The sequence below is a fragment of the Coenobita brevimanus genome, chromosome 50 (genome assembly GCF_032717465.1).
Source record: "Coenobita brevimanus isolate Jiangsu-jjx chromosome 50, ASM3271746v2, whole genome shotgun sequence".
NCBI lineage: Eukaryota > Metazoa > Arthropoda > Malacostraca > Decapoda > Coenobitidae > Coenobita > Coenobita brevimanus.
In genome coordinates, this window is record NC_137003.1 from 43,308,528 (window position 1) to 43,321,971 (window position 13,444).

Here is a 13,444-nt window from a genome sequence, read left to right on the forward strand (position 1 = left end):
GGCGGGGGACAAAATGACGTGCAGGTGATTCATTTGTGGCCACTGAATCAGGTATGAAGGTGTCTGGTTATAGATACGCAGATAGATAAAAGTCAAGGAATTTGGGTAACTTCTTGCACTCGAATGTTAGGTGGTGTAACAGAGGATTCAGAGAGGACAGAAACCAAACCCTTCGCCTCAACGAAATACTAAAAAGGAAATGGAGTGGAAATTAAAGAAAAAAGCTAAGGATATGCAAGAAAGTGGAGAAAGATGGAACAAAGATTGCCCTTACATGATGGTGGAAGGGGGTATAATAAAAGATGTTTGCAAGAAGGTGTAGTAGGGTGAATATGAGATTATGCTTGTAAGGATGAGAGGTGGAAGTGTAAATCAAAAACATCGGTAACACTGTGTAAGCAGAGTTAAGCTGGACGGAAGGCACGATTGAAATTGGAAGGATGTAGGATGGGATGGGATGGGATATTCAATTGCTACGCCAGGATTGAATCGTGGGGAGGTCTTCTTGTTGCGGCCACAGTGAATGAGGTACGACAAGCAGATGAAGTAGCAGACGCACACAGAATTTGTCCTGGGGCTATCATTTTCATGGAGAATCGATTATGCCTAGACATATAAGAATAGGTAGGGCATAAGACAGGTTAAGAAAGATTGCCGAAGTTTTGACCAGTATACCGGCTAATTCTCTTGGTAGACAACAGGACAGAAAAGGAATGACAGTGTGAAGGTAAATGGGTGTTGTCATCAACATAATGGGGGGCGGCATTCAGGCAAAGTTTAGAAGACCATTGTACAAAGTATTGGCAAGAATAATGACAAATACTTAACAGTGCAACTAACAAGAGGGTGAAAAAGAGATGGAAAGGAGTCAGTGAGACGGGAGTAACTGATGACAAAAAGAAAATAATAATAATAATAATAGTAACTCTGACTCTATCTTATTTAAATGACCTGTATATAATGAATTCTACGACATGGGTAAAATGTGCTACACTCACGGGATAATAAGACCATTTTACAGACCCAGGAACTGAAGAGAGTAAAGACAGAGAGAAGTCGGGTCAACACGACTAAACTCTGAAGAAAAGATTTGCAGGAAAGAAAATGTGATATTTCTAAAAAAGAGCAGAAGAAAAGGAGACGCCTCAGATACTGAGCGATGATTAAGAATCTCTCTACACTATTAAAAAATAACAGTAGCTGTGTGGAAGATTGGAGCGTGAAGAGAGAGACGTAGAATTTGGGGGCACTAAAAACGAAATTTCCTGTCTCAGTAAAGAATATTAAATACCATCCTATATCAGAAAATAAATGTTCCACGGCCTTATTATGCGAGTCTCGTAACAATAGCTACGGCGGATGTGTGAAAAATGGATGGAAAACTGAGGGGTGGGTTAATCACCATAATTTTATGACCGAACAAGACTAATGAACAGTTTGGATCATTGATAAATAATAGGAACAGTGCTGCTGAGAAATGAAATCTGGGGAACACCTAATAGAAAAACAGTGGTCACTCACATTAAAGGAAGTCATTATACGGAGAGATAAAGAAATAATGTCGAAGGAACATCCAATCCGAAGCGACACAGAGCCACAGATGTACTTTTAATTAGGATGATCTAGAGACGTTCCTGAAGGGGTAAGGGAGATAAATGAGATGAAACTTGAAATGCAGGCAGTGAAACCCCGTATAGAAAATACATTTACAGAGTGAGCAGAAGAAAAATTAGTTACGAGTGAAGGTCAAGTATAATGAACTCTCTCCAAGACTTCTGGTGCAAAAGTCTGAAACTACATAAGGTAATTTCGGTCATTAACCCTGTCATTCCGAGGACGTAATTCTTGTTACTCCTGTTGCTACAAAGCCCCACCCCCGTTTTTTTTTTTTTTTACTAAGGGAGCCATCTTGTTGTGAAGGGGCTAAATGAAGGCTGTATCTAAGTCCCAGTCCAAAAAAGTCTCCCATGAGCGGATTCAGAGCGGCAGGAAATAAGAAGAATAACAGACGTAATAGGACTGAGGAAATTAAGGGAAATAAAAGTAGATTAATTTACCAGTGATGCAGGCACAGAGAGAACAGTCATAGGTGATGCAGAACACTTAAACCCGACCCTACCCCTACAAACACGCAAAAATGGAGAGAGAGAGAGAGAGAGAGAGTAGAAACGGGATGAATACGAGTTTGTCAAAGCTGTATAGTCAGCAATATTTCAGACAGGCAAACAGCATAAATACTTTGATCGAAATTGGCAAGACAGCAGAGGTCTTCATTCCACTTGACTGTTCTCTCTCTCTCTCTCTCTCTCTCTCTTTCTCTCTCTCTCTCTCTATCTATCTATCTATCTATCTATCTCTATCTATCTATCTCTCTCTCTCTCTCTTTAAGCAGTTTTGTGTACGGTATACCCGTATGTATATTAGTGTCCTTGAAATCTGTAGGCGTGAATCTTCTTATGTGGAATTTTACGAATCTCGAAGAATTACGATGTGTCTGTTCAATCTCTTATCCAATGCTTTCTCTCTTTTTTTTTTCCCCTATAGCGAGAGTAGAGACTGAGTTAGAACAGAACAAAATTAAAAACAACCAATTTCCACGTCACCTGAAATATGTAAAAGAATGACCAACGCAGCACGCCCAACACCAGTGCTGTTAAGAATGGCAAAACATAATTAAACGGCTCAGTCTAAGGGCTTGACATTTCACCGTCGGACTTGAGATGTGATAGAAAAGGTCAGAAGAACACCTCTGAATGATTTTGCACATACTGTAGCCCTTGAACGAATGCAAAGAAAAGTTGTTATTATGCTTGTGTAGAAAGTCAAAAAACTGGTTCTCAAATTTAGTCTCAGTCTCGGTGTGATTAGTAAGAAGTGGCCTGGTCTCCCCAACGTGTCGCCATTTTTTTTAATTCCCCCCCCCCTCCGTCCCTTTTTCTTTTTTTTTTAATTTCTGAACGCTTGGACCGTGACATTATCCTCCTCCTCCTCCTCATCATCATCATCATCATCATTTTTTTAAGCGTCATTCTCCTGTCTGACACTCTGCTCTTTCTTTCCTCCTTTTTACTTCAAACCCCTCTCTTCACTTTTATAATCATCACCATCACCATTATTATTTCACAGTCTCTCTCCCCTCCTTTCGTCTTCCTTCCTCTTTACCTCTCCACTCTTCTCTGGTTTTTATTTTTTGTGATTGTTGGAAGGTTGTACATGTCTCTAACATCATCATCATCATCACTCTCTCTCTACTCCTCCATCGTACATGTCTCTAACATCATCATCATCATCACTCTCTCTCTCTCCTCCATCGTACATGTCTCTAACATCATCATCATCATCACTCTCTCTCTACTCCTCCATCCTTCTTCTCTTCGATTTCCTCTTTTCCTTCTTTCTCCTTTCTAACCATCTCGCCACTTATCTGTGTTATATATATAGTTTTTTCTAATTTCTGTGACTTTGGTAGACAGAGACGTTACATCATCATCATCATCATCATCAACAACATCATCTCGACCCTCCTACATTTTTTCTTCCCAATCACGTCTACATTCCTTGCGAGTTTTTTTTTTTTTTTTTAACTTTCCCTAGTTTCTGCACTTTTCTTTTTTCCCTTCCTATCCACTTCTATACTCTCTCCTCTCCAGCTGCATTTTCCACTCCTCCATTTCCTAATTTCCACTTCACTCTTTTTCTCTATCTCCTCCATTGGAAGTTGATGCAGTAACATATTACATGAACAGCAGTACTGAATTAAAAGTGAAAAGTGAGGGCTGGAAGAATAGTTGGATATTTGGGTCTCAGTCTTTTATTATCACTGTTATCATCTTTTTCTTTAATATTAGTACATTTCATCCACATTACATTACCAATCCTCAGTCTACTACAAAATCTAAATTCTTTCACTGCCGTGACTCATTTTCTGTTTTATTCCTGGTACCTTAGAACGACTCATTCATATTAAGGACTTTTCGAAGTGGATGTGTTATATACAGCCTCCATGATCCGTTTTAATGCCTGTGTTTTTTTTTTCTTCTTCCCTAAGTTGAAAAAAAATCAGAAGTAGCAAGAATCAGCTTTTAAAACACGTCTCTGGACTGAAAAAGTTAATAAAAAAAAAAAAATTCATATTATTATCCTTCTAGCAGATCAGTGAAATATTAAAAGTATTTTAATGAAAGAAGTCTTTATCAACAATATTCAGATCCACTTAACTGCATGACAAATATACAGAATCACTGCAAGAAAATAAATGAATAAATGAATACATGCCATTTTACGCACCGCATATATGTATTTAACACCAAAACCACAACAAAATCCAACAATGAGGTTCCTTGAAGAGATTAACTAATACATTACAGTACATATAATTTCTCTTCACATTTCTCTCAGTTCACTTCCCCATCCTTCAAATTATCTCTTGCACTTCCTTCTTGCTTTCCTCAACTCTCCTCTCATTCTAATCATCCTCATTTCAACCACTTCCCACCTTATTAGTCTCTCTACTACGTTCACTCTTTCCTCCACTATTTTTGTACTCGCTCATACTTTCCTTCCATTCTATCTCCTTAGCTTCTCTTTCTCCTTCATCTTCTCTTCTGCCTTATCTCAAACCACACTTCTTTGTCTCCATATCTGTTTTCCATTTAACAGGCAACGGAGGTAGAGAGAGAGAGAGAGAGAGAGTAAATGTGACAGTGTAAGATTATATGCATATGAGTTAGTGACTTTATGTGAAAATCTAAGTACAAAATGCATCCACAAGTACACTGGAACTTTAGCGTTAAGAATTTCCTGTCTTTCTGCCCTCTTTCCCGATCCTTCCCCCTCTTCACCTCTTCCCCCGCTTGCCAGTTTTTTATGCTATTGTTTCATCAGTTAGTTGGTCACACTGGGAGGGAAATCCTTGTAAAAGCGCTCTCTCTGTTGATAAGGGACAGAAATATTGCATGATGGTAAAATGTCTTTCAGAGATTATTATTATTATTATTATTATTATTATTATCTAGTACTACTGCATACTGCCCCATTAGGAGAGTAGGGGCCTGTCCTAAATTGTTCTTTTCAAACATTTCATCTGTCTATCTGTCATCTGATCCTGCTTCGGTCTATCAGGAGGGCTGGGGCCTTTGTTGCTCCCTTAGAAGCGTAGGGGTTCGGGGCTAGTCTACTTAATCTAGACACTTGAGGCTATAGTAACCAGTCGCTCTTCCCTGCGAGGCACTGTGAGCACTAGGCCACAACCCACCGTCGGGTGTAAATCCTAAACAACGACAGCCAGTTGGTACGCCTTAACCCACTAGACTACCAGGCATCTATTTGGTTATATGGTTACCACCCAGCGTAGTCACTGGCTCCCTGGGCTACAAGAAGAAAATTTGGAAGAGTGAAGAGGGAAATTAAGATGAAGTAAATGCAAGAATAAGATGAAAAAATGAACAGGTAAATGAAGGAAAAATGAAAGAAGGAATGTGTTAAAGAAGACATGAACGAAATATGTGAAAGAAAACATATATATATATATATATATATATATATATATATATATATATATATATATATATATATATATATACTGTATATATATCTATATATCTATCTATATATATATATATATATATATATATATATATATATATATATATATATATATATATATATATATATATATATATATATATATATAAGAAGGCCTAAGTAAAAGCAGAGGTGAAAGCAGTTCATGAAGAAAGCCCCAGAGAGAGAGAGAGGCCTAAATATCTTCCCAAAGTCTGACGAACTGTTAACTTTCAACCGCATAAAATCGATTGGTGTTAGAAAAAATGGAGCTTATGCTAACATCAAAACGAATAATTACGATACAAAAACCTGCAACGTATAACTCACCCTCAACTAAATATATTCTAAAGTTAATAAACCTCCCTGCTGCTGCTCTCTCGGTATAAGATGAATATCGTCTCTAACACTTTCCCTAAGCTGCAGTGGTTTGGTTGCAGCCAGAGAAAATGAGAAAAGATATCATCATTCAGACAGGCTTAAATTTGTCACCTCCTGTATAGATGTCAGCCCCCTTGCCAAGTCAACCCCAAGTCAGGAGGGGTTGGGTACACTTTAACCTTCCTTCGTGTAATCCCTTCAAACTGCTGACTTACTCTTTATTATATTCTTACTACCTTCTGACAGTTTTATGACGTTAAGGAGAGATTTTTCGAGCAGGAGGAACTTCATACAGCCTTCAGTAACTCCTTCAGGACTTAGGTTGAATAATCTAGTTTTATATTAGACTGGTTGCTGCAGGAGTATAAAGTAAGTTATCAGAGCGAAATTGTGAAAGGCTTTGTTTTTGCACTGAACTGGTCATAGATGAAGCATGATGATGGATGATTGACTGGATGGTAATGATAATGATGATAATACTGATGATGATGATTGACTGGATGATGATGATGATAGTGATGATAATAATGATGATGATGACTGGATGTTGATGATGACGTCATCTGAGTGAAATGGTTAAAGGCTTCCTCTTGACGAACTTGTTATAAAGGACGCAAGATGATGAATGACTGATTAGATCACTGGATGATGATGATGATGATGATGATGATGATGATGAAGACTGAATGATCGCGATGATGACTAAATGATGACTGGATGCCGATTGGATGATGATGATGATGATGATGATGATGAATTCGTGCGTTATCACCTTATATAAGAATTACTTTCAAACTTGAATATTTTATTCATGTGAAGGATACTCTGTGTACCCAGAGAGTTAATCCAGTGACGGCTGAATCCCCACTAACACTCTTGACTCAGCGATAAATATATATACCAAATCCAGCTAGTTTTTGTCACTTGCTGGAAAGGGAGCGTGCGAGAGAAGCAAATTTCCTAAGTCAGGTTAGCGATCAGTCACAAAAAAGGGAGAGAGGGTCTGTGTGTGTGTGTGTGTGTGTGTGTGTGTGTGTGTGTGTGTGTGTGTGTGTGTGTGTGTGTGTGTGTGTGTGTGTGTGTGTGTGTGTGTGTGTGTGTGTGTGCCTGCCTGCCTGCCTGCCTGCCTGCCTGCCTGCGTGCCTGCCTGCCTGCCTGCCTGCGTGCGAGCGTGCGTGCGTGCGTGCGTGCGTGCGTGCGTGTGTGTGTGTGTGTGTGTGTGTGTGTGTGTGTGTGTGTGTGTGTGTGTGTGCGTGCGTGCGTGCGTGCGTGCGTGCGTGCGTGCGTGCGTGCGTGTGTGTGTGTGTGTGTGTGTGTGTGTGTGTGTGTGTGTGTGTGTGTGTGTGTGTGCGCGCCTGAGTGACGCAGAACCACAACCAACTGACCTCACCCTTCCCTCTCACTACTACTCTTACTTGACTGACCCGACCCCATCACACCTGACCTTCCCAACCCCACTCCTCCTTTCACCTGATGTCACCTTCTCGTAATTTTTCCTTCCGTGTCTCTCCTATTACGGTATTTTTTGTTTCTTCACAATTCGTTCTCTGCTCTTCTCTGCTTACTCCATTTTTCTTTTCACCTCCTCTCCACTCCTTTTTCCTTTCTTGCCGTCATTTTTCCTATCGTGTTCTCTTATCACTGTATTTTTTCAATTTCTTCTCCAATCATACTGTAATTTGTTCCTTTTTATGTACTTGGTTTTTCTTGTCAATACCGCTCCGATTCCCACTTTCACCTTTCTTCTGCTGCCTTCACGCGGTGGTACAGATTTAACCGGACGGTGAAGTTGCCAAGTTATCCAAACTTCCCGTAACTCTCTCCCTATCCCCCGATGAAGATGGTGGACAGGAGGATGGTAACTATAGCCTGCAATCCACTGACTTCATGTTCGTTACGCTGGAGACCTGAACAACAACCTCTCCTCATATGCCCAACTCTATTATCACTATGTTTGTATAATTTTCTCCAGTTTTCTTCTTCCTCTCCTTCATCTCTTCCTTTTTTCTCTTTTCGCCTCCCAAGCCACTCCTTTCACTTACTTCACCTGTCCACCTCATCCTCTTCATTGGGTGGCCTGGTGGTCAGGACGCCCTAGACGGGGTGACAGCCTTGCGTAGGTTCAATCCCCAAAACATGAATGCAGGTTTTTCGATCATGTAATGCCATCAGGGGAAGTGGGCTGGTCATCTACCCTTGAACGTACTAGACTCTGGTAGCCTAGCCTCGGGCCCCTGCACCTCAAAGGGGTGAAATGGGACTGGTTGACACCGCTTGACTTTCTCTTTCACTTTATTTTCATTTTCTTCCTTCATGTTGTGGAAGGATTATCGCAGATATGGTAATAGTTACTGGGTGGAGAAAAGAGTACCAGCCCGATCTGAACTCTCTCTCTCTCTCTCTCTCTCTCTCTCTCTCTCTCTCTCTCTCTCTCCATGACATTACTTTGCCATTTTCTTTTCTTTCCTTCTTAACATCATTATTCTTCTCACTTTATTACTCTTCCCTGTTTCCCTTTCCTTTAGCTTATCTGTCTGTCTGTCTGTCTTCATTTCACAATTACCTTTTTTTTTTTCTTACTTTTCTGTTCCACTAACCCATCCATTTCTTTGACCTTTCTTCCATCCTTTCCTTCAGCCACTGCCTCTTACTGCGTCAACTTCATATATTTCTCTTCCCATTTCTAATTCCACTCTATAGCTTTCACTTTTCTGCCTTCATTGTTGCTCTTCCATTTGTAAAATTAGCATTGTGTTCCCCTCTACCTATCTTTCCATTTCCTTCGGCCATTTCTCTTATTTCCTATGCTTTTCCATTCCATTCAATTCCATTCCTTTCTTTATTTTCTTTCATTTACTTTCTTACCGTTCTTTACCAGTACCTTCGCTTACATTTCTCGTTTCTTGCGTGTGTCTTTCAGTTTGTTCATATTTACTAATCTTTATTTTTATTTTATATTTTTGCTGCCTGCACATTTCCCACTAACCTTTCCTTTCACTTCCACTGCTCTTCCGACTGTATTCTGGCCACACCTTCCTTAACATTTTATTTTTTTGTATCTCTTCCATTCCTTTCCGTGCAATTATTATTGTGCCTCTTCTGTTTCTCCTTCCTCCGTCGTTTCTTTTAGTTTTCTTTGCTCGTCTCTCATGTTTTCTTCATATACTTCATTCCTGTTGTTCACGTTGCAAAATGATCTTCACTTCTCATTTTTTACCACGGACTTCTGAGGTCTTGCTCCTCTTCACTTCCTCTTCTTTTGTTCTTTTCCTTACTATTGCCCTGCTTTGTTTCTGTATTTTTCTTAATTTCTTTGATGGTGTCTTTGTCCTGTTTCGCCATCTTCCTTCTTATTACTCAACATAATCTTCGCCTTCCAATCTTTTCTAAGCAGTTATAAGACTTTGCTTTGTCTTCTCTTGTCCTTCTTTCGTTACCATGTTCTTTATATACGCCTGGTCTAGCTTTCTCACGTTTATGTTGTCTTTCTATTTCCATCTTATTTGGTCTCATTTCGTCTCTCTGTCTGTCTGTCTCTCTCTCTCTCTCTCTCTCTCTCTCTCTCTCTCTCTCTCTCTCTCTCTCTCTCTCCGTCCAGTCTTCGGTTTCATTTCTCTCACCCGACTTCATCAGTCTACTCCCCTGTGCATTCCTGTTATTTTTCTTTTTTCTTCTCCAGTTTCTAGCCGACATAGTATTTTCCTAAGGGTATTACCTTCACTATATTCATGCAAACACCAGAGGATTGTTTTTTTCAACTTTGGAGAGACGCCGAGACTGAACAAATAACAAAATTTTCCTCTAATTTCTTTGCTACGATAACCCATTAGCTGAATATAATCGTTTCGAAATAAGAAAGAATAAAAAAAAGTAATTGTACTAACAAAGATATATATATATATATATATATATATATATATATATATATATATATATATATATATATATATATACATATATATATATATATATATGTAGATAGATAGACAGATAGACAGAATTTGCTTTCATTTAATGCAGAAAAAGATACATAAATATATACACCACGAATGTAAATAAAATCATTCGTATCACAAAGGTATATATATATATATATATATATATATATATAGATAGATAGATAGATAGATAGATAAATCGATAGATAGATAGATAAATAGATAGAGATATACTATATATATATATATATAGATAGATAGATAGATAGATATATACTATATATATATATATATATATATATATATATATATATATATGTAGATAGACAGACAGATAGATAGATTTTGCTTTCGTTTAGTGCAGACAAAGATAACTACAACAAAAGTTTCAGATTTACATAAATATATACACCACGAATGTAAATAAAATCATTCGTATCAAAAAGGTTTCATATTAAACAAGTACTTTTAAAGAGCAAAATGGATGGTGGTCTTATTTTCTTTTGATCGTGACGAGTTCTGTTCAAGTAGAAAAAAAAAAAACTGTTGACTGCTAGAAGGTAGAAGCTTCTCTGAATTACACACACACACACACACACACACACACACACACACACACACACACACACACACACACACACACACACACACACACACACAATAAAAAAAAAGTCAGTTGTTTTTCCAGTATTCACAAAACATGGCAAATATATAAGTTGTTGCAATGAAGTCGTATTTTTTACCTTTTTTTTTTTTGCTTTTAGTATCCAAGGAAAATTGTACATTGTGCTCCAGTCATTAAGGTAGCAATTAATTAAGGATTTGAAGACAAATACTAGGTAATCTCCTAGTACTAGAGGAAAATATATATTCAACTGGTAAGCAAATATGATTATGATTCATTGTTATGATGCTAAAAATCACTGTCTTGTTATCCTGGTAGGCAAGAAATGTATACTTCTGCCCCAGTCTTCAGGAGAGGTAGTGAATGAGGTTTCAGTTCCTAAACACGAGAGGAAACAGATCATTTCAGTGTTTAGGGAAAATGCCAAATGGTCTAATAAAAAAAGCCTGGAAGTGTCCCATTACATTAACGAGGTGATGATCTATTTTTCCAGGCACTAGGAAATGTCAGATGTTGCTCCAGTAATCAAGAAAATTATCAAATGCTCCGGTATTACATAAAGGCCGCAGGTGTCATCACTGGGAGTAAAAGGTGTTCCTGTACTCCGTAGACTGTCGTTGATACTACGGAAAAGAACGCAAGAATAGTTGCAATGCCACTATAGCAATCAGAAAACGGGAGAATATTGAAGGTAAGAATAATCCAGCGGTCACGAAAGGTAGCCAAACTCAAGTAGGGAAATCATTGGCGTCTCATTCAGCATCTTCTCTGGGTAAAATTTTGTGGAAAGTGTTTAAAATTCTGATGCTGGTTCATCCTGACAAAAGTGGCTTAATTAGAGCAGGTCAAGTACATCCAGTCTTGCAAATATCATAGTTACTGGACCAGACACAGGGGCAAAAAACGAGGAGGTGGGTATCAGCTGTGGGTTGGTATCGATATATCACTTACACAAGATACCATCATACGTTTTTGAGTGCGTTTTTAGTGGAAACTTTGTGGCTTAGTGGTAGCGCATTCGTTTCTCCTTCTGCATGTGTCCGGACCCTATTGTTCGAAATCGAAGCAGTGGCGAACATCGAGAGTAGATGTTAGTAGTGTGTCGTGCCATAGGCTTGCAGATGTTCGCACCCCATCATCTCGTTCCGATGGTATATATGGACCAAAACACACACACACACACACACACACACACACACACACACACAAGTATCATTAACATGTCTTGTGTAATCGTATGACCTCACTGGACAACATTTGAGTTCCAAGCAACACGAGAGAGAGAGAGAGAGAGAGAGAGAGAGAGAGAGAGAGAGAGAGAGAGAGAGAGAGAGAGAGAGAGAGAGAGAGAGAGAGAGAGGATATTTCTGGGACGATCCTCATCTCTTGATTCATTTCTCGAAAGAATATAATAATGAGTGACGCCGCAGATCTCTCCAGCAAGTATTTACACCCTGGAAAATAAGAGCCCTTACTTTTTTACTGTCATACAACGTGACACAACGGATGAAGAAAAATTAATAGTCTCCACAAGTATTTTTTTCCCCTCAAGCTTCGGGGAGACATTTCGAAGTGAAGAGGTTAGAGCCTTTCTTGATCTATATTTGTGTGTGATTTCAATGCGTCTATGAGAATGAGCAAATGTAACAATGCACATGAATCTGCAGAGAGATGAGATCGAAATAATATACATGCATATTGGTCTACTTTGAAGCAATCTTTTCTCCCGTTACATACTCCTCATCAGTACTCTCCTCTGTTTCCTTCCGTCTCGTTCTTAGTGTTCTTGTTCATTTTACCACCTTATTCTTACAGGTCTCCGATTCAGTTTCTCACTGTCCACTCTCCCCATGTAGTCAAGCCACCTCAAAGTACAAATACTTTTCTTCTCATCGCGTCAATTAGCCTCCCCCTCCCCCCCCTCTCTGTCTCTCTCTCCAATGAATCGCAGACTCGAGTCTAATGGCTAGGTTTCCCCTGACCTCGTTCTAGAATTGCGTTCCTCAAACATCGCCAGTTCTCCACGAAAAAGGTAGACATTCAACTTAATAAAAATTTATGCAACATTATCTACACAGAATTTTATATATCCACAGAATTCTACGGTATAAACTCACTCTCCTAAGTATCCCTGACGAGCTGACTTCCCTCCTGTATAGATTCGGTTAAGCCTTCTTACATGCCGTCCTTACTCAAAACACTAAGTATTCTTGGGCCCTGATCCTCTTTATTTCCACATCACAGTTCCTCTTCATGTCTATTGAACACCATCACTTTACTCTTACCTCTATCCACTTAAAATGCATTTGGTCCGCTGACATGATTTGTGTTTTAATCTTGCGCGTACTTGACGATTTTATTCATCTTCTGAGCGGCTACATGTGGTGACGGGATAATGGGGGCTATATCTAACCTCTCCAGTCCGAAAAATCTCTCAATCACTAGATACTGTACCGTAGACAATGCCAAATTTTCCATCAGACTTTGCAATTCCCTTTCCACAACTCGCATCGGCACTGTATCATTCACACACACGCAGGAGCACAGGTAATTCCACACACCACCTACTTACACCAGAAACACTCCCTTCCCTAAGTGTTCCTGCTTTCACCTTCCTCAGTACGCAAGCCATAAAGAGCTAATACAACATCGGGGGCATGACACAGCTCTCGTTTAGATTAACACTTTAGGTCGGACTTTTCCCTCATTCATCAACCACTCTCACAGCTGCTCTACTCCATCATATAAATTTTCTAGTCGGCCTTCAGTTATGCATCTTTCACACTATACACAGATGTAACAATTTTATTATATTTTTCCTTTTCATCTTTTCAGTAAAACTTCTTTTCGAAAATTTGATTCTAGATATCGCCAGATAGTTTTTCAAATTATGGAATCCGTCTTAAAGTAAGGAGTTAGGGAATGAATGTTCTTATTA